Raw genomic sequence first — 23,951 nt, forward strand, 5'->3', positions numbered from 1 at the left:
AGTAAAATGGCGACTCACCAACCCATTGACCAATCAGACAGCTGCTTGGCTTTGGAGGCGTGGACTGCCAATTCAGTATTTCGTGAGAAGTTCAAAAAAAAGAATGCAATAAAAGGGTTATTATATATTCCAAGAACGTCTGAACTAGCAAAAATTTAATTCGATTCACTAGTTCAGCTGGAAGGCAAGGATGAAAGTTTATTTTCACCAATTTATATTTGCGTTTCTGTATGAGTATCAGCAGAGATGTTTCAGATTTTTAAGTAGACTTGTTAAGGTTAGATATGAACAATAGTAATGTTGTAAAATTTTTCCACAAAATTTCTATGTCACTCCAGCCCAGATGTTTCATCCGACATTGAGCTGCCATAGTAGAGTATGTTTATCGGCCTTAGATGAGTATGACTCAGATTATAGTGAGGTCCACGTTTATAAGAGCTTTTGAGTAATTAAAAATCATCATGTTATACAAGTTTCATAATTGGGGTGCAAAAATTACACTAACAGCAGAGGAAAAAAGGTTTTAGGTAACCTGGTTCTTTGGCAGTATTTGATTAGCTATTTGGTGTTGCTATCCTTGTCTATCATTCGACGAAACAGATAGCATTATCCTTTTCTAGCTCTACATCGTTGCCAGATCGTGTTTCAACAATGTAGAGATGAAATTAATTGACAAAATAATATATAATCTCAATTATGAGAATTTATTATTAAATCATTGAAAAATATAATTTCTTGGCGAATAAAATATGATTGATTATTTCGAACAAGAATGAACAGTAGTTGAGATTATATCAGATACTAGCCGTCAGGCTCGCTTCGCTCGCCATATCCGTCTAGCCAGGGGGCTCCGCCCCCTGGACCCCCGACTGGATCGTCCAAGAATAAGATCAGCAGGCTCGCTTCGTTCGCCTGCATTTTTCATTTGAGCATTTTTATCATATGTTAGGACAATCCAGTTGGGGGTCCAGACTAAACGTCTGGCTAAACGGATATGGCGAGCGAAGCGAGCCTGACGGCTAGTAATATAATATTCCCAGGATTGAAGTAGCAGTGCCCAATCAATTTTTCCGTGATGAATACATTTAAATCTTCAAATTGGTGCCAACCTAACAAAGTCAACTCAACTTAATGCCAACCTGACAAAATTATTAATTTAGTTGCCAGTTAACAACTGTTTCGAAGAGGTAATCTATCTAGATTATAGTTCTATAGTAACATATGTTATGGAAATTTAAATTATACGTAAGAGATTGGGAGAAGAAGAATATACATGCTAAAAGACGAACTTTAAACGCTTAAAAACAACCCTTACAGTTAAAATATTGCCAAAAGATTTCTTAGTGCGCCTCTAAAGGGCCAACTGAACATACCTACAAAATTTGAACGTATTTGGTCTGGTAGATTTTTAGTTCTGCGAGTGAGTCAGTCAGTCAGTGAGTGAGTGCCATTTCGCTTTTATATAGATAAGGGTATCAGCTATCCTCTATAGAAGGCAGTGGCAAGGCAGAGAATCGGCACCACTATTCCCCTATCTTTCTCCACTTCCATTAAAACGTGGACCTCTGTTGGGATATTGGCATAATCATCCTTTCACCACCACAATCCACGCTACCATCTACTGTTGAAAGAGCTTTCCTATTTCATTAGTAACCTACTGAGGAACGGAAATGAAGAGTGTGAGAAACCAGTGTGTGAATTTTGAAGGGGGATGACAACAGCCCGGCTAGCTCAGTCGGTAGAGCATGAGACTCTTAATCTCAGGGTCGTGGGTTCGAGCCCCACGTTGGGCGATGATTTTTTGACGAAATTTAGTTTTTTTTTCATGAATTTATTTCAACTTTTCTTATCAAACTGTGTCACTTGCTATAATTGGACTACTTTTTAATATAAATACAATCAACTCAGACTACTTTTTTTGTAATGATTTTACTCTTTTTCTAATCTAGTGGTATAATAATTACTGACAAATTAAGTTAATACATGATTTGAATAATTTATTAAGATATTATTATCAGTATTTTTTATGAAAACTTGATTACATTTCTAGCATAGAGAAAACTTTAGAGTGGGCTAAAAGTTACATTGTTTTTCTCTTATAGTATCCTATACTATTAAATTAAACAAGCAACTTCTGTTTATATGTTTAGATGTTTGTATTTCACCGGATCTCGAAAACGGCTCTAACGATTCTCACGGAATTCAGAACATAGTAGGTTTATATTTGACCGAGCGAAGTCGACGGTTTGGCATTTCTCTTAATGTTTAAATGTTTATATATTGCAAATTTACGGCGAAACGCGGTAGTAGATTATCATGAAATTTGACAGGTATGTTCCTTTTTTAATTGCGCGTCGACGTATATTATACAAGGTTTTTGGAAATTTTGCATTTTAAGGATAATATGAAAGGAAGAAGGAGCCTCCTTCATACACCAATATTAGAGTAAAAAAAAATCAGACTATAGAATTATTCATCATAAGTCAGCTGTCTAGTGGACTATAATACAAGTAGTTCTGTGAACAGTAGACCTCACGCAGTATTCTCATCCACAAGTACCTGATTGAAACTATAGACCTTATGGAAATACAGCAAGTACGTGTGGATGAGAATACTGCGTGAGGTATACCGTTCACAGAACTACTAGTATAAAGATTCGATTGGACTAAAGTCTCATCACTGAGAAAACTTGCTGAAGGACATTAAAAGGATAATTATTATACATCCTTGGAAAAACATCTGAAAACAATTATTTCGTCGTCTGTTGGTGATAAAAGTGAGTGAGCGAGTTCATGTGTGTGGGACTGTGTCAAAATTATGACTCAGCTGTTGAACTTTTGTAATAATTCAATCAGGTACTTAGTGCCGGTTGCAAAAAAGCCGGGTTATTTTCAATCCTGATTAATTTCAGTAGATCCATCTTTTTGAAATGGTCTTCTCTGATTTGGTTTACGTGAAGTTAATCAGGATTAAAATTTAACCGGCTTTTGTGCAACTGGGCCTTTGTGAGGGAAATTTTTGCATTCCTCTGGGAATAATCTCAATTTACTGTTATTAGATGGAAAATTTCTGTATGAATGTTATTATAATTTCTTCTTTCGTAATAAATTTTTCATGCTTTTGTACTCCAGAGCGAAGCTCGATACCCGATATTATCAGTTACGAGATATTTTCACAACTCTCATTGTAACTTTCAAATGAATTATTTTAAAGAATCACTGCTCGTCGGTAAATTTAGTAATTCCAGTGAACAGATATCAGCAGCAGTTCTTGATGGATACAAAAAATTATGTATTTCAAATTCAAATTCATTTATTTGCCATAAAATAATACAGATTGATAAAATAAATATTCTAACTTACAAAATGGCACTACCGGCAAAGAAATCGTGTGCGCCGGCAGTGAGTTCGAACAACTAGGTACAGCAAACATGTCAATAGAAAGAAAAAGAGCTTATTCAAACCACTAGAATAACTAAAATTATGGAAACCAGGTCACATCTCAATACTTACAAACGATATTTATCGTCAAGTACCGTGAATTATCAATAAAATCGCAGTGATAAACCAGTTTACACAAACAACGATTTTTGGACGTAGGATTTTTACCGTCTTTATAAATTCTATTAGATTGAACGGAACTTACGGCCCTGTGAGGGCTCCTACACAAATAAATACACTAGCTGATATGGATCAGCTGAAATCAATGAATTTTTATTGGTGTAGCACTACCTGTGCTGACGTCACACGAATTCCCTACGGCTTTGTTTACGGAGGTAATGGTGTAACTGACTCTACACATCATGAGTCATGTTCAATCTAATAGAATTTATTGACCAAACGAAGTGAGGTCTAAGATTTAAGTCGACGGTTTGGCATTTCTCTTAATGTTTAAATGTTTATATGTTGCGCATTTACGGCGAAACGCGGTAATAGATTTTCATGAGATTTGACAGGTATGTTCCTTTTTTAATTGCGCGTCGACGTATATACAAGGTTTTTGGAAATTTTGCATTTTAAGGATAATATAAAAAGAAAAAGGAGCCTCCTCCATAAGCCAATATTAGAGTAAAAGTCAGACTAGGCTATAGAATTATTCATCATAAATCAGCTGACAAGTGATTACACAGATGTGTGGAGAAGCCAGTCTATTGCTGTATTTCCATAAGGTCTATAGCATAGAGAAACAATAGCGTAAGTGGATATCCCATGGTATAGGGCGTTTATGTCGCAACTTTTACTGTTATCCCAAGCCGATTACTGTAGATTATTGTTGATTTTTACTGTTTTGACCGGGTAAGAGTGTATGAACGGCACAATATGAGAGACTACCACCGTCATAAAGCTTCACGGGAAAGAACTACGTGGGCTATCGGCTTGAGATAACAGTAAAAGTTGCGACATAAACGCCCTATGCCATGGGATATCTACTTATGCTATTGTTTCTCTATGTCTAGAGTTTCAATCAGGTACTTGTGGATGAGAATACTGCGTGAAGTCTACTGTTCACAGAACTACTAGTAGAGTTTATAGCAACTAATGGCGACAATTGTTCGAGCAATAATCGATGTGTGTTTAACTAGAGTTCTTCAGTTGAAAACATCTATTTGATGATATGAAGAGATTCAAGAACTTTGCATGCAGAGATGATGAAATCATAACAGGAAGCAATTTGCGAACGATCAGCTGTCCTAGAATGACGTGCCTTGATGGCATTTCCAAATCAGGAACAGGAGTTGCCGATTGTTTCCCCATTCCACCAGTTCCAGGACAAGAATAGAATAGAAGGGCTCCAACGAAAATGGGGGAATAGACTTGAGTTGTCTGCTGATGGATGACACGAATGGTGGAATGGCATAGAATGGTTGGGGGAAGTGCTGCTTCCTAATATAGGGGGGTATATCAGGGGGAAAGTGCTATATAGGGGGGTAAATCAGGAGGGTGGGGGGCAGACAACGTTTTCACATCCCGTGGGGATCGACCCTTCTTCAATTCAAAGCCAGCCGTTTTATTTGCGCGCCGATGAAAAATGAATTCAATAATATGCTCGCTGATTTAAGACTTGATGCACGCTCACCATACGCCTAATTATCATCATCATCATCATCATCATCATATCAAATTCTTCTTCTTTATTCAAAAAAATAAACAATAATATCGCGGCCGGGACAAGCCTATTGCTTGTTTTTCATCTCGCATGTATGTGGTAAGCATTAAACGTAATAAGTACGGTAATAATACCTGGGTCTTCGTTGAAGATAACCAGTTAAACTCACAAATTGTTCTTGTTCTGAACAAGCATTCAATCATTAATAATAAATCTTTAATTTCATTCAATTTAATCTTCAATAAAATCTGGATAAAGCCAAAAAGAATGAGGATATTTAATTTAATTTGTGATAAAGCCAGATTAAAATCTCGTTAGAACCTTTTACTTTGTAATAGAGCAAGTTTAAAAGCTCGAAAGCAATGAAAACTAAAATTGGATTCATACACTTTTGGAGACATAATAATGTCGGCTGATATGTCGGCTTGCTAACGTTGATTCCATGTGTTTTATGCTCTAGAATTCATGCTCTATTTTATGTTTTATGCTTCAGCTCTATGCTCGATTGGCCTACAACAGCCTATACCATAATATTGTTCTATTAAGGCTGTGCAAAGGCTAAAAATAAACTTTCTACTGGTTATATTTTTCATAGTTTTTCGAATTGTATACCAGCAAGCTATTGAAATTGAAAAAGTTTTCTCAAGAAAACATTTTTTTTCGATAATTAATTTTTGAGATATGAGCGCCCAAAGTACAAATTTTTGGGACAGAACATTTCAGATTCGGTAAGAAATAAATCCATGAGATTTAGTGGATAAATTCTTCATGGCATCGATGTTTTGAAATTTTTCATTTTAAGGATGAAATATGAAAGGAAAAAGAATTTTCTCCATACTCCGATATCACTATATATAATTATTATAATCTAGTATGGAGATATGATTTATCAGACAATAGAATTATTCAATGACCGAGCGAAGTGGGGTCTAAGATTCAAGTCGACGGTTTGGCATTTCTCTTAATGTTTAAATGTTTATATGTTGCGCATTTACGGCGAAACGCGGTAGTAGATATTCATGAAATTTGACAAGTATGTTCCTTTTTAAATTGCGCGTCGACGTATATACCAGGTTTTTGGAAATTTTGCATTTCAAGGATAATATAAAAGGAGAAAGAAGCCTCCTTCATACGCCAATATTAACGTAAAAATCAGACTATAGAATTATTCATCATAAATCAGCTGACAAGTGATTACACAGATGTTTGGAGAAGCCAGTCTATTACTGTATTTCCATAAGGTATATAGTTTCGATCAGGTACTTGTGTATGAGAAAACTGCGTGAGGTCTACTGTTCACAGAACTACTAGTTCTTAATCAATCAGCTGACAAGTTTTATTGACAAGGATTATTCAGTGCATGCATTACACAGATGTCTGGAGAAGCCGGTGAACAGGTGACACCAGATACTTGTGGATGAGAAAAGTGCGTGAGGTCAACTGTTCACAGAACTACTAGTAACTCAGATCACAGAAAAAAGAATAAGAAATTTAATTTAATCTCCTCAATTGTACTTCATGCTTACTGAACATGTCCTTCAATGCTGGAGAAATTCTATAATAGATGCATCCTACACATACAATATAGCCTACATATTTGTACTACAGAATTCTCTTGAAAATTCTTAAAACAAGCCTTGACCACTAAGATAGATAGATGGATGGACAATTTCCTTCCTTTATCGCACTTCAAAGTATCACAAGTCAGTGTCGTTTTTCTCTAGGACTACTTTTGAATATAAATAAAAATTTAAATCTGAGTACCCTTTTTATAAGTATTTGTCATTTAAAATATTTTTAAAAAGGGTACTCAGATTTATATTTTTATTTATACTCAAGTTAGTGTTATGGGCGGAGTTGAGGCTAAGCGTATATTGTTTGCTTCAAATTTCCAATTACAATATTCTGTTACTTTCTGTCAAATTCTTTCATTGTCAAACTGCTTCCACTTCTAACATTGACTGACTTATACATATTCATGAGAAGCAGACTACTGAAAGTATTTTGTTATGCTAATTCAATCATTAATTCTGTTCAAAGTATTTATTGTAGAACCCCCAAACAAAGATTACTGAGGTCATCAACAAGGACACTAGTAATTTACGTTTTTCAAAGCCTGGAGAAATTTTGTTCGTGGAATGAAAGGAGAATCGAGTGGATATTTAACAATATTCCATCTACTTTTTAGAAAAGCTGGAAAACCAAAAGAGAAGTTGAATGAAGTTGATGGTAAAGAATGAAAACTAAATTTAGTACTTATAAAATATATTAGCAAATAGCAAACGTTGAATTTTATAATTCATGTTAATTATTGTGTAGTTGAGAAGTTGATATTGTGGTAATTATTCATATTGAATGAAAAAAAACTAAGAAATTGTCAAAAACCACAGATTTAACAAGAGTAATTAAGGAAAATTCTAAGTATAGTTTAAATGACCAGATTCATTTCAACCAATACAACACTCCGAATTTAGTTTTATCATAAAATTGTAAGCATACATTAGTCAATAGTCATTAGTCAACATTTACATATTTGTTTTATTATCTTTGTTATGTATTTGTTTTGGTTGGCTAACCTGAAACACGGTTAAGTACTCTATGCTCGGTTCCTTGTTACTTGCTGTTGTAATGTGTAGAAGTAAACAACGAAATAAATAGATAATGACAGCAGCAAGAAGAGTTTTATTTGTAAGTTCCTAAAATACTACAATGGCGACGAGGATAACGGATAATGGGAAAAAGTGAACGTAAAAATTATCAAAGGGATATTATAAGTGACATTGTAAGTATAGTGTACGTAAGTATAGTGAACAAATTATAAAACGATGGTAAATCCTGCTGAAGCTGGTGGTAGTACAGATAGAATAGTCGTCACAGGGACGATAGGGAGGGTTTATGAATTTGATTTAAAAGAGAACTGGTCAAATTGGCACGAACGACTTTCCTTGTATTTTTCTGCAAATGATATTACTGAGGCTAAAAAAGTCCCTATTCTATTGACCTCAATTGGCACGGAGGGTTATGGCCTGTTCAAGGACTTGTGCACACCTGCTTTGCCTTCGTCAAAAAGTTATGCTGAACTGGTTGAACTCATGTCTAATCACCTTCAACCCAGACCAAGTGAAATCACTGAACGTTACAAATTTAAAGAACGCCTTCAAAAAGACGACGAAACTATTGTACAGTATATAGCTAATTTGAAAAAACTGTCCATGAACTGTGGGTTTGGAAATAACTTAGAGTCAGCTTTGCGTGATCAAATCGTATGGGGCATCAGAAATACTGGTATTAAAAAACGTTTATTAAGTGAACCTGATCTTACTTATAAAAAATGCATTGAACTGTCTATTTCTCTTGAAACAACTCTTCGTGGTGTAGCTGAATTGAATGCAACTAGTAATTTTACTAGTAGTAAAATTAATTACAACAAAAGTTTCAGACCTTCAACTTCAACAAATCAAGTAAACCTAGTAGACCTAACCTTACGGCGAATCCGCAATTTTCCACAACTAAAGGAGATCCAGGGCAATGGAAAAAATGCTACTGTTGTGGAAAAGCAAATCATTTGAGTAAAAATTGCCATTTTCGAAACTATAAATGCCATGTATGCGGTAAGCAAGGTCATTTAAAAAATGTATGCAAGGTAAGAAAAACTTCAGGTAAGCAAAACAATAATTATGTTGAATCTGATTCTATTGTATCTCAATCTAAAACTTTAACTGAAGAATTCAACTGTCTTGATATTGCTTCTATGAATAATGTACGAATTGAGAAGTCAATTAATTATGTAAAGCCTATTGAAATGAAATTAATTATCGAAAGTAAACCTATCAATTTTGAAGTGGATACTGGTTCTGGCATTAGTGCAATATGTTATTCTGATTTTGTAAAACAATTCCCGGACTTGACTGTAAAATTGAAACCAACTGATGAAGTTTTTCATAGCTATGTAGGTGATCCTATTAAACCGGTAGGAGTAGTTCATGTAAATTGTGCAATCAACAAGAATTGTAAAGAAAAAAGTTTGCAATTGTATGTTATGAAATCTAATAAAGAGGAAAGAAATGTTTCACCAATATTAGGACGTTCTTGGTTGCAAGCTCTTAAGATAGACTTAGGTCAATTGAATAGTCATTGTAAACCAACAATTCAAGGTTTGAATCAAGTAAATGATAATGAATTGGAGCTAGAAAAGGTAATAAAGGATTACCCAGTAGTTTTTTCCGACAAATTAGGAAAGTATACTAAACGTAAATTTGAGTTACATCTCAAAGATGATGCACGACCAATATTTTGTAAACCAAGGCCAATACCATATGCAATTAAGGATAAGGTTGAACTTGAAATAAATAGACTTGTTAATGAAAATATTCTGACGCCTGTAGAATCTAGTGAATATGGTACACCTCAAATAAGGGAGGAGAATTGTTATGTATTTGTTTTGGTTGGCTAACCTGAAACACGGTTAAGTACTCTATGCTCGGTTCCTTGTTACTTGCTGTTGTAATGTGTAGAAGTAAACAACGAAATAAATAGATAATGACAGCAGCAAGAAGAGTTTTATTTGTAAGTTCCTAAAATACTACAATCTTTCACACTTGTTTTCTTGGTTCTTATTTTGTACTGAAAGTAAATTTTGTTATCATGGCGATTCCGTTGCTTAAGCCGCCATTTTGTCACACCGTTGAGTGGGAGGAGACTGTCTAGCTAGCTGGGCCAATGGCAGGCGTTCATGCCCTTGACCAATAGCAGTACTCGCCTACTAGTATAAATTCTGCTGCTCTTGTATTTAGGTTTAGTTTATCAGGGATTGACTGACAATGGTGTAATAACCGAAACCGGTCAAAGAAAAAAAAAAAACAAAAAAAACAAAAACCAAAACAAATAAATAAATCTTTGGTTTTTGACAAATTCTTAGTCTTTTTCATTCATCATGTTAATTAACTTAGTTTAGTTATCTATAAAGAAAAGAATTTGCTTATACACGTACGGGATAGGAAATTCACGAATGATGCCTCATCACGTCTGAACTACCTGGACTGATTAACTCAACATTTAGCATATAAATTCTTAATTTAACAAGGCTTATAGGCTTATTTCAAATTCTTCTAAATTTCAGTTGGTCAAGTAATTAGATTGTCAAGTTTCTAATTAGACCCTTGTGGAGCACGGGTTACCTGCTTGTGGAAATAAATAAAAAAAAAAAAATACCAGAAAATTTAGTACATAAAACAGAATTTGATAAATCATAATTATCATAGAGATACACGAATAGTGTTATTGGATGGAAAGGAAGCAGCTGTCTATGAAGATGCTAAGGTTGTTGAGAATATAATGGCTCTGTTGTGTTCTTCTGACCCTGAATGAGTAGCACTCGTTATGTAGGCCGTCTTAATAATAATAAATTATCTGAAAAATATATTCTCTATTCTATAGTAGCAAGTCTTCAATGCTAAGACACTGAACTGCATTTATTAAATCAAATCGGTGCCTTAATTTGTAAAGATGTCAACAGAATGAGTGGGTCGCGGTGTACCTATCAGTTTCGATCGTTGCCACTAATAGTCAGCTGACGAAGATAGACAAATTTGAATGTCATCGTGCTGAACCGCAACCATCTGTTCACTTCCATGCTTTACAATGTTTTAAACTGAAAGCTACTAGTAGTTCTGTGAACAGTAGACCTCACGCAGTATTCTCATCCACAAGTACCTGATTGATACTATAGACCTTATGGAAATACAGCAATAGATTTGCTTCTCCACACATCTGTGTGATCACTTGCCAGCTGATTTATGATGAATAATTCTATGGTCTGATTTTTACTCTAATATTGGCGTATGAAGGAGGCTCCTTTTTTCTTTTATATTATCCTTGAAATGCAAAATTTCCAAAAACCTTGTATATACGTCGACACGCAATTAAAAAAGGAACATACCTATAAAATTTCATGAAAATCTATTACCGCGTTTCGCAGTAAATGCGCAACATATAAACATTCAAACATTTAAGCATTAAGAGAAATGCCAAACCGTCGACTTGAATCGTAGATCTCTCTTCGCTCGGTCAATAAACCATTTAAACATTGAGAGAAATGTCAGACCGTCGACTTGAATCTTAGACCACACTTCGCTCGGTCAATTAGCATCGACCTGACCGTTCTGTTCGTACCATGTGATGGAGCTTACATTAGTGGAGTTTCCTTGAATTCAAGTTTTCTCGACGTTTGTGTGAAATGAATGTATTTTGCAAACTTAATGTCAAGTTAACAAGAGCAGAAACTTGAATCCGCTATTCAAATTTAGACCCTTCTAAGTTTTGATGATTCAAGTAGATGTTGAACATATTCTCAACTTGAATCTTGAAGGCACAATCCAGCCTACGAATGGGAAAATGAGACGTTGAAACCAGTTGTCAGTCAATGTAGAATATACAAAAACAACTGAATAGAAAAGTATGATTCAAGGAAAGTAAGAAGAAAACTTGAGATAATTAGATTTTCTAATTTCTAATTAAATAATTTTAAGGTTATGAAGACTTGAATATAAGTAATCTTGACTTCAAATTTTCAAAATCGCTTATTCAACTCAAACGTTGAAAGAACTTGAATTAAAGGAAACGCAGCTTGGAGAGCAAGGGACCAATGTAGACGCAGCTTCAGAGAGTTTTGTTGTAATTTCAGATTCTAGATCTGGAATTCAACTAGATTTTCAATGTCAGACTCCTCCCTGTGAATCTTATACCACAGAATAAAATAATGCTGTATTCTGTGCTTATACTCAGTTTTAAATAAGCTCTCAAGAAAATTACTGTATTGAAGATTGAGTAGCGAATTTCAAGCTAACTAAACCGTACACCGTACAACATTTGAAAATTATAAGCTACTGTGTTACTTGAACCAAATGCTTCATGCCAGAAGCACCCATCATGAGAGGACAGGAAATGAGTAGATATATAAAGCTAGAGTGGCTCATAAGTTGAAAGCTGCCGTGACCCGGAGTGGCCCATCATTAAGATGAACGATGAGTGAATAGGCGGCCATGCTAAGATAGCGTGCTGCACGTATAGTAGACCAAACTACTGAAACCAACATCTCATCATAACCTATATGTCAACTCAACTATAATGAGGTCCACGTTATAATGGCAGTGGAGAAAGATAGGAGAACAACGTTGCCGATCCTCTGTCTTTTCAATGCTTCAATAGACGGTAGCTGATACAGGTTTATTGATGTAATATTAACTGTTCACTCGTTTAACCCTTAGATAGATTTTATTAGATTTTATTAGATTAGATTTTATCTAAGGGTTATCTAAAGGTTAACCCTTAGATTTTATTAGATTTTATTAGATTAGATTTTAATAGATTTTATTAAGCAAGAAATTATATTAATTTTCTCAACAATTTCATAATGAATTTTCAAAATTAAGATGGAATATTTTGTTAATTAACGATTAGTTCTACATTGTTAAAAGACGATCTGGCAACAGAGCAAAGCGAGAAAGAGATACATTTATAGTGATACATTCTGCGATTCATTTAGAGTATAACATCAACCTTCAAAATTTTCAAATCATTATTCCTGGACCGAAAATCAAGTGACGAAGCAGTGTGTATTACATAACCTAACTTTTGGACAACAATAACATTTTATCAAAATTTTTGGAGAGAAATAGTAGAGGCTCAGCCTAGTTTTTCCTCCAATGTCATAATTGTATTATCATTAAAGTATTTTATACAATAAATGAATGAAATGAATAAATGTGTAGATAGCACTATCCGCTTTGTTGAATGATAGACAAGGATAGCAATACCATTGCTAATCAAACACTGCCATTATAACGTGGACTTCTCTATAGATATTTTTATGGGTTGCAGTGCAGTAGTTTATCAATTTCTTGTCACTTGCCCTGGACTAATGAAGAATTTTATGCCCAATAAAACTCAGATATGAACTCGTATGTAATTAAGATATGACATTAGAATAATATATTATTTATTGTGATGATGCAGAGTTCAAATGTGACATCTTGAACAACGAGAATACAGACAAAATGCTGTGACAATTATTCTCAGTGTATGGTAATGTTGTGCATTCAACAATACTGTATTATTTTTGTTTACAACAATCTCCCTTAATGTATCGAAATATTGAAATCAATACACCCTTCCTCGATAATGTCGAAGAGTGATGATGTATCAATCTTGATGGTCCCTGCCGACTGCCTAGCATAAAAATCTGGTGTGGCGCACTCACACAACTTTCCTTGCCGTTATGAAAATTAATCACCTGACGCTAGTGTCCACGCGCATCTCAAATCTATACTATTCAAAGATCTAAGCCAGCTGGTGACAGGAGAATATCGCTGGTGACACATGAGGTCTGATATCTCTTCATAGTGAATGATTTAATAGAATCAACAGTTTGTAATTGGATAATCACATTTTCTCGAATTTGAAGCTTATTTTCAATTTTAGGTGAAAATGTTACTGAACATTAATTGTAGAGATTTTTATGCTCAATCTTATCGACTCAAAATTTTTAGTTTAAATATTGTATCTGAAGCCTGATAATTGAGAATCTGAAATCAAACTTTGCATTGATGGGGCGGAGCTCCTGAAATTTTTACAGATATAGGACTCGTGGCAGTTGATAGAGCTTATCAATGACTATTTTGAGTATAAATTTGATCAAAATCGTTGGAGCCGTTTTAGAGAAAATCGCGAAAAACCGTGTTTTTTGTCATTTTAGCCGCCATCTTGAATTGCATTTGATCGTAATTGTTCGTGTAAGGACCTTAAGTTCCAAATTTCAAATCATTCCGTTGATTGGGAGATGAGATATCTTGTACACAGACGCACATACACTCAAACACACACACACACACACACACGTGACTGCCGACTTAGTACTATAGTGAGGTCCACGTTATAATGGCAGTGTTTGATTAGCAATGGTATTGCTATCCTTGTCTATCATTCAACAAAGCGGATAGCGCCATTTCTTTCTCGCTTTGCTCTGTTGCCAGATCGTCTTTTAACAACGTAGAATTAATAATTAATTAACAAAATATATATTATCTTAATTGTAAAAATTCATTATGAAATTATTGAAAAATATAATTTCTTGTTTAATAAAATATAATTTATTATTTTAAACGAGAATGAACATCAATATTACATCAATAAACCTGTATCAGCTACTGTCTATATAATAGAAGGCATTGACAAGACAGAGGATCGGCATCGTTGTTCTCCTATGTTTCTCCACTATAATTATAACGAGGACCTCACTATAGAGTAAATCAACGTCGACTGCCAACATTCAATAAAGAGGAACTGTCGAGCTGAATTCTTCGGAATGGTCTCATTACACATATAAAATCACAAATTGAAATGGAAAATTACAAATTATAATAATACAAGAATAGTTCTCCCTCAAATAGAGCAGCGAAGAAAAAATAGCAATACCTTGACCAATAGCAGTACTCGCCTACTAGTATAAATTCTGCTGCTCTTGCATCTAGTTTTAGTTTATCAGAGATTGACAATGGTGTAATAACCGAAACCGGTCTTTCTAAGTATCAATAAATCGGTGGTTTTTTGACAATTTCTTAGTCTTTTTCATTCAATACAAGTTCATCATACATATTTTGTCATCAGCGTGAGGCTTTTAACTTGAAATGAACAACCAATAACAAAAAATAAATCATTTGAAAATTGCAAATTATAGTGATAGAAAAATAATTTAACCTCAAATAGAGCAGCAAAGAAAAAATAAACAACAGAAAATCGGAGATACAAAAACTTAACCTACAAATATTTTTCTCACCCTCAAATAGAGCAGCTAAGAAAAAATATCGGAGATACAAAAACCTAACGTCAAAAGATTTTGTTCAAAGCTTTTCGCTGTGATGACACAACAATTTACGACGACATGTGTGCACACACACATGTTCATCATGCATGTCCTATCGTTAGTGGCCAGCCTGAGTCGGAGTAAATCTTTTTCAGTCCTTTCGGTAACCAACCAACCACACTCCAACAGTAGTGGCCAGGTTTGAAAGGGTGCATTCAAGTAAAGTGCATTTGAACAGATAATCGGTGAGCCATCGATGGGTTTGTTGAAGCGGTGGTCATAATGCGCAGCGCAGTGCACGCTATCGCCATGATTTTTGCTTTTCTCCCCTCGCTAACCACCCTGGGAAGATGGAAAATCTCGCCAACATTTCCCCCCCCCAAATAATCACCAACCTCTGCCATTCTGTTGCAATGCGCCAACCACACAAGATAACCAATCTCGAACCATTCAGCTGCAACCCACAATTCTACAATCCCACAAAACTGCACTGCCCCCACCAACCACTAATTCCTAAAAACATTATTCAACTTGGAAAGGGTCAGTTAAACTCGGGGAGAGGGGATAATCGGACAATAAGGTCAGACAACACTGATTAATTGTGTGTAAATCAATTTATGAACTCTACCATAGCCACCTTTAATAGAGGTGGCTATGACTCTACATAACCTCTGGACTGTTAATTTTAAATATTAAGGTTAAAAGCAGTTTTGGGCGAATGCATGTTGTTTTAACCTGGATTGTATCTATTGTCTATGAATAAATAAATATTAATAAAAGGCGACTAAATAAGTATACAATTTGAATATTCAGTACAAAACAACTCGATTAAGACCGAAAAAAATTCGAGGAAGGGAAATTCATAGCAAGACATTGCGTGTCTTGGATACTGGTTGAGTCACCTTTCCAAACACCCCCCCTCCACCACAACACATAAATAATTGCAACGGAGAGGCTGAGAGTGAAAACATAACGAGTCGTTCAGGTGTATATATAATTATCAGGATATGCAAAATTGTTTTTCAAGCAAAATAAACTTAGCTCTGACACATTGTTCATTCACAACATTGAATCATAGGCATACCAATTTTTGTATTTTATAATTTTGTAATTATATAACTCATTATTCTTATCAATTCAAGTAAAAATGGAATAGCTTATTAGTCTCTAACTAGGTGCTATGATAATGATGAAAAAAAATAGCTTGTAAACTGTAAATATATTGTAATTCACTATATTGGGGATAGGAAGGAATTGTTTAAGTCATTAGGAGTTGAATCACAAGCTGAACCAATAAGAGAGCACAAATTGAAACAATTCATGACAACCGCCAAAGATACAATCTAAGGTTAGGCACACACCGGTTAGTCAATACAAGACTAGTCACGTTTAGTCACAATACTTCACATAGTTGCTTATGACGCAACTCACACTGATTTGTCATTGCAATTAGACATGTCTTCATAAGCAACTATGTGAAGTATTGTGACTGAACGTGTCTGACCATGTCTTGTCTTGACTAACTGGTTTGTGCCTAGCCTAACCAATCACACGTCAATACCAATCACATGCAATAAATTGCTTTTTTTCGGAAATTAACCTACTCAACTATCGGAAATCCATGTTCTAGAGCAGGTGTAGTAGTAATACATCAAATTTGGAGTGGGGTAAGTGAGCTCACATATTGTTCGAAATTATGTTTTCTAAATTATGCATTTATATGTCACTATATGGATAAATAAATTGAATAAATTCATAATAACGTGGACCTCACTATAGAACTGTTACAAAAACGAGTGACGGCTATCATAACAGACTATATTGAGAGTGTCACGAGTGGACAGTGGGTCGAGGCGCGGAAATGGTAATCAGTCGGCATTGATGGATGCGCCCCAATAGTTTGACCTGTGAACTTTTACTCGCCAATTACAGACAGCCGCCCACGCAGTGGAAAACGAGTGGTTTCCTCACAAAAGTTCCGATGTGCCGATATTCCTGTAGTCTTCATTGTCGGGCAGATTATTGATAGCTTTCACCGAATTGAATGCTATTGATAGTGTGCTATCTGCTTTGTCGAATGATTGGCAAGTATAGCAACATCGATGCTAATCAAATACTACCATTATTGACCGAGCGAAGTGAGGTCTAAGATTCAAGTCGACGGTTTGGCATTTCTCTTAATGTTTAAATGTTTATATATTGCGCATTTACGGCGAAACGCGGTAATAGATTTTCATGAAATTTGACAGGTATGTTCCTTTTTAAATTGCGCGTCGACGTATATACAAGGTTTTTGGAAATTTTGCATTTCAAGGATAATATAAAAGGAAAAAGGAGCCTCCTTCATACGACAATATTAGAGTAAAAATCAGACTATAGAATTATTCATCACTAGCCGTCAGGCTCGCTTCGCTCGCCTGCATTTTTCATTAGAGCATTTTTTATCATAATTATGTTAGGACGATCCAGTCGGGGGTCCAGACTAAACGTCGAGCTAAACGGATATGGCGAGCGAAGCGAGCCTGACGGCTAGCAATATAATATTTCCCAGGAATAGCTCTGATTGAAGTAGCAGTGCCCAATCAATCTTTCCGCGATAAAATGCATTTCAATCTTCAACTTGGTGCCAACCTAACAAAGTCAACTCAACTTAATGCCAACCTGACAAAATTATTAATTTAGTTACCAGTTAACAACTGTTTCGAAGAGGTACTCTCTCTAGATTATAGTTTTATATTAACATATGGTATGGACATTTTAAAATTATAATTAAGAGAATAAGAAGAATATAGTACATGCTAAAAGACGAACTTGAAACCCTTAAAAACCACCCTTTGAGTTGAAATATTGCCAAAAGATTTCTTAGTGCGCCTCTAAAGTGCCAACTGAACATACCTACCAAATTTGAACGTTTTTGGTCTGGTAGATTTTTAGTTCTGCGAGTGAGTGAGTCAGTCAGTCAGTCAGTGAGTGAGTGAGTGCCATTTCGCTTTTATATACAGTATATAGATAAATCAGCTGTCGAGTTGATTATAAATCGCACGCCATGACGCATGCAATTCAATATCTCAATGTAACTTGGTAAAATTCAGCAGCTGTGTAGACTATAAATTGCATGCCTCATTGAATGCAATTTTTATGCACTAATATGATGCAAAGAACTTAATAACAGCTTGTCTGGGCGCCTATAGATGTCTTCTGGTATTCTCGCGCTAAATTCTGGAAAGCGATAATTAAATTTTGTGTAAGCATGATCTGATCAAATGAATAGTTGATGTATCAGTGTGGATGTGGTTTGGGACGTCGTTCAGTTATAAATGTTAATTTAATCTATTGATAAAATTTTTGTTCATTATTTGCTATTATATTCTTTAATTTTCATAAGTTTTGGAATTTTGAATTCTCAATTTGTTTTATTTTTACTTTTTTCATAAGTATTTGAGATCTTTGTACTTTTCATTTTTGAATTAGGAGGTATTTTTGTTGTTTGTATTATTTATTATTGCATAAGTTCGTATTATTTTAATAATTATTTTTCTTTTTTCATTTATATCGGTACAATTTTTATTCTTAAGGAGACATATTTGGGGAAACCTGTTGTCTCCATTGTGAATAAATAAATGAATTATTGATTGCGTGCAACAGCGCATGCAATTAATAACTAAAATAACATAGTATTGTCACTCGAACTTTCTCTGCTTTGAACTTGGGCTGTCCTGTTGCCAGTATGTCTTGAAGAAGATTAGCTTTTGATGTTAGTGATACACCATCCCCAACAGCCATTAGCCGTTTTCACACCGATATCTCGCCGACACGACATACAGACAGGATTTACTCTTATGGACAGTATAATCAACATTTTTGGAGAGAAATAGTACAGGCTCAGACTAGTTTTCCTTGATTAGCATTGGTGTTGTTATCCTCATCTATCATTCGACAAAGCAGATAGTGCTCTCCTTCTATGGATCCGCAGCGTTGCCAGATCGCTTTCAACAATGAAGAAATATAATTAGATTAAAAAAGTATTTAATCTCAATTATGAAAATTTATTATTCGATTATTGAATACATTTTCTTGGGAATAGGATATAATTTATTATTATTTTCAACAAGAATGAACAGAATGATATTACATCAGATATAATGGTATCACAACTATCATCTATAGAAGACAGTGTTAAGGCCGAGAATCGGCTACACTGTTCTCCTATCTTTCTCCACTGTCATTATAAAACCTCACTATAGTTCCACGGATGATTAAACTAGATTGATTTGGTCTATAGTGAGGTCCACGTTATAATGGCAGTGGATAAAGATAGAAGAATAGCGATGCCGATTCTCTGCATTAAATTATTATATTTCTACACTGTCAAAAACATAATTGGCATCGTTGTAGACCTAGAAAAGGATAGTACCACCGGCTTTGTTGAATGATGGACAAGGATAGCAAAACCAAAGTTGATCAAATACTGTCATTATAACGTGGACCTCACTATAGTAACTACTATAAAGGCTACAGTACAACAAAACCATACACTTCAATATTATTGGAATCAATCCAAGATGGTTCAAGAGCTATTCAATGTCAATAATTCAAAGATTAATAATTTCTTCAATCATGAGTCATGAAAAATAAATAAAATATAACCATTCACACGCAAACCAATGAGCGAGTAGCGTTTAAATCGTCATGACAACAGCCAATGGGAGTTGAGTACCTAATAGAGATTTTAACCAATCACAAATTAGCCAATAAGAGAGCAGCTATTCCATCGACACGACACAATGGGATTTAGGTGAGAGAAGTTTAATCCGTCAGTAAACCGGAGAGACAGGACGGCTTGGCCAAATCAAATATTTATCCTTTCCACATTTATGAATCAGTATCAAATATTACAACTCGATTCCAGTAAGAAGTTGTAGATTTGAAATCCTTGAATCAAGATGTTGAATTCTTCAATTTAAAAATTAAATAACTAAGGCCCGGTTACACAAAAGCCAGTTAGATTTTAACAGTGATTAATTCCACGAGAACCAATCATAGAAGATTTTTTTAAAGACGGTTTCTCTGATTGGTTCTCGTAGAATTAATCACGATTAAAATTTAACTGGCAACAAGTATTCCAAATCGGCTTGAATGTGATTTATTTCAACAAAAATTAAAATCAACATTTTTCAATAAATGATCCTGGGTAAAATCATTATATTCACACTTTCTTCTTTTTTACATAAATTTCACGACTCCTCGGAATTCATTGAGTAAAATACTGTGAAATCGATGAATTACAACTGTTACCGTAAGCTGTATAGAGTGGTCATAAAAAAAAAATATATATCCCTTTTACTAAAATAAAATTTAATTTTACCTAGAAAATAATTACAAAGGTGTATATATTTTGATATCATGTATAATATTAATTACTTTCATTACTTTAGTTATTGCCACCCAATTATTTAGGAGCTCTAGACTACTAAGATTAGGTTAATAATGTTTCTGTATCCTCATTCCTCAGTACAGCTGATGATGCGTAGGTTAACTACGTGAAACCATGGTTCTGTTTTAAAGTTTTTAATAAATTTTTCGTGAAATTTGACAATATCTTTGTTTTTTATTGTTACCGTAAGTATTTTTGAACAATCTAATCTTTTCGGTACTGATACTTACCAATGGTATCAATATTTTGTCCACGTAAAGAAGGTTTTCAGCAAGTAACTCACCTGTGAAAAACAAGAAGGATTGAGATAAGTAAATTGAGTAAATCATAGATTGAATTTTATGAGAATGAAGTAGTCTACTTCAATGTCTAGAACTTATAATTTGTAATGATTAATCCTGGGTAATTCAATTTATGAGGTAATTCCTCTAATAACTCGAACGTCTACTGGATTCAAGAAACCCAGAAATTAGATGAAAAAAAAAAACTGGGAAAGAGAAGTTATACAAAATTATGGAGAGAAGATAGAATAAGAAGATATCCCATGGTATAGAGCGTTTATGTTCCAAATTTCACTTTTAACTCAAGCCGGTAGTAGTTCTTTTTCATGGAGCTATGTGATGCTGGTAGTCTCTCATACTGTGCCGTTCTTACACTCTCACCCCAACAAAACAGTAAAAAATATACAGTAATCGGATTGAGTTAACAAGAAATCAGCTTGAAGTTTGCAACATAAACGACCTATACCGTGGGAAATCTACTTATGCTACCGTATCTTTTCTCTATGACAAAATCCAATCAGTTTGTGATTAATTAAAATATCGGGGCACCGAGCTTCGCTCGTTATTTATTTATTGATAACAATGATTGGGGAAGGACAAACAGGCACAGCCCAAAACTCTTTCTAGCCCGAATTTTGATTTATACACTATAAAATAATGGTCCAAAAAGTAGGTTATGTTTCATACACTTGAATTCAGGTCCAATTTTCAGTCAAATATTTAAAAACAGAAAAGTACTAATTTAGATTGTTTACAAACCAAATTGAATAACAAAATAACACTCACTAATCACTTAAAACTGTAAAATAATGATTAACTTAGAATATTATGATATACTCTAATTTAGGGTGATAAAACATGTCATGTCAACAAATCAGATTATTTTGATAGAGTCTATTAAAATTTCTAGATAATATTTCTCGCGAGATACGGTAAGCTGTTTGAATGATTACACAGCTGATCTCCCACACAGGCACACGCATCTTCTGTTATTGACAGACGACGAAATCTGTTCTTCCAAGGATGAATATTATCCTTCTAATGTCCTTCAGAGAGTTTTTTCAGGGTTGAGAAGTAGTGCAATCGAATCTTTATACAGTATTATAAACCTACTATGTTCTGAATTTCGTGAGAATCGTTAGAGCCGTTTTCGAGATCCGGTGAAATACAAACATATAAACAGAAATTGCTCGTTTAATAAATAGTACAGGATAAAGTGGTTATAACTGAGAACGAGAAAAATCGATGAAATTGAAACAATAATAAATCACAGATATGAATAATTAAAAACACAACACTGTCACAGATGGGCGAAATCTAAAATCCATTTTTACTGAATCGAAATCATCGTTATGATGAGATGGATCGTCAGACGGATGAAAATTAATGATTTCGGTACAGTCGTCGATTCTGACAAAATCTGAAGCCTGTTTTATGGCAAGTTGAAAAACGGATCATTCGGTCTCCTGTGAGCCAAATCCCCCCCCCCTTCACAAACTTCCCCAACACCCCTCCTGCACAAGCTTACCAACCACCCCACTCCTGACACCATCATTCAACAACCACACGTACACGTTATTTGGGGGAATAAACGGCACGCGCACAGCTGCTGTATAAACGACGCACTCCTTGCTTAGTCGTCAACATACTTCACCCACAGATGAGCCTTTTTTGCTGCCGCTGTTTCTTATTTGGAGATAGAAGCTCACATTTGGCCAAGTCTCTGACATCCGCCCAACTGTACCTCCCACCGGAGGAGCTAAGCATTCACTCTACCACATGTACTATAGTAAGGTCAAGTTAAAAGTTAACAGACTTTTGTGCAACCGGGTGACACTCTCTCATTACTATTATAGTTCATAATAGCCGTCACTAATTTTTGTAACAGTTCTATAAATAACATTGAAAGAATACGTTAATGTTGTCAATACCACTATATTTGATCAAAAATTAATTCATATTACAGAACCAGGTTTCATAGTAACCCCATAGAGAAACAATAGCGTAAAAATATATCCCATGGTATAGGGCGTTTATGTCGCAACTTTTACTGTTATCTCAAGCTGATAGTCCACGTAGTTCTTTCCTGTGAAGCTTTATGACGCTGGTAGTCTCTCATAATATTGTGCCGTTCATACACTCTCACCCCAACAAAACAGTAAAAATTGACAATAATCAACAGTAATAGGCAAAAGATAACAGTAAAAGTTGCGACATAAATTCCCTATACCATGGGATATCTACTTACGCTATTGTTTCTCTATGGTAACACCTACCACATCTTCAGCTGAACTAATGTAGGCCTACTATACCTCATGTCTCATACCATACAATCAAGTTCTATAACATATAGTGAGGTTCACGTTATAATGGCAGTATTTGATTGACATTGGTGTTGCTATCCTTGTCTATCATTCGACAAAGCAGATAGCGCTATTCTTTTCTAACTCTGCAATGTTGCCAGATCTCTTTTCAACAATGTAGAAATATAAGTAACAAAATATTCAATCTCAATTGTGAAAATTCATTTAGTTATTGAAGAATATAGATCTTGATGAATAAAATATAATTGATTATTTTAAATAAGAATGAAAAGTTGATATACCGGTAGCCTATCAGCTATCCTGTATAGAAGGCAGATTATAAAGTTGATCATTATTGAAAGAATAAAAAAATCTGGTGTGGTACACACACTCACACAACTTTCTTTGATAAATGAACTGCAAGCCTCATTCTTAAACGAGAATAATTTAGGAAAAAAATGTAATGACGATTGGTGGCTGTTTTCAGAGTACATTATCCTTTGTGTAAATTGTGAAATTTGATGATTTTTGAAAGTCGTCAAAAGAGCTGTTCTAGAAATAAAATATCTCGATTATGCGTTATTTTGAAAAAACTGCTCTACCAACCTACCTCATGCACGAGGAGGAGGTTACAAAGTCCATTTCTCATGGATGGGGTGGACCCCCTGTTAGTTTCTCAGGAATTTACACTCATGCCAGTTGATAGAGCTGATTAATAACTATACAGGGTATGAATTTGAAAAAATCGTGTCAGAAAATCAAATTTTCTCAAGAATATTACGGAGCTCCTGCAATTTTCCCAGAAATGAGACTCATGTCAGTTGATAGGGCTTATAAATAGCTATCCGTGGTATAAATTTCAAGAAAATCGTTAGAGCCGTTTTCGAGAAAAACGTGGTTTTTTAGTAATTATCCGCCATTTTTTCCGTCATCTTTAATTGAATTTTATCGAATTTCTTATTGTCAGA

General features: G+C 34.7%; 1 protein-coding gene and 1 non-coding gene across 6 annotated transcripts in view; one reads left to right on the forward strand and one right to left on the reverse strand.

Annotated features, from left to right (window-relative positions):
* Positions 1–23,951, reverse strand: part of LOC111047900 (leucine-rich repeat and calponin homology domain-containing protein) — a 155,718-nt gene that overhangs the window by 70,558 nt on the left and 61,209 nt on the right. The gene's annotated exons all lie outside the window — the stretch shown is intronic.
* On the forward strand, positions 1,721–1,793 carry Trnak-cuu. Its single transcript has one exon. It is a non-coding gene; the product is annotated as a tRNA-Lys (tRNA).

Source organism: Nilaparvata lugens, chromosome 3 (assembly GCF_014356525.2).
Source record: "Nilaparvata lugens isolate BPH chromosome 3, ASM1435652v1, whole genome shotgun sequence".
Taxonomy (NCBI): domain Eukaryota; kingdom Metazoa; phylum Arthropoda; class Insecta; order Hemiptera; family Delphacidae; genus Nilaparvata; species Nilaparvata lugens.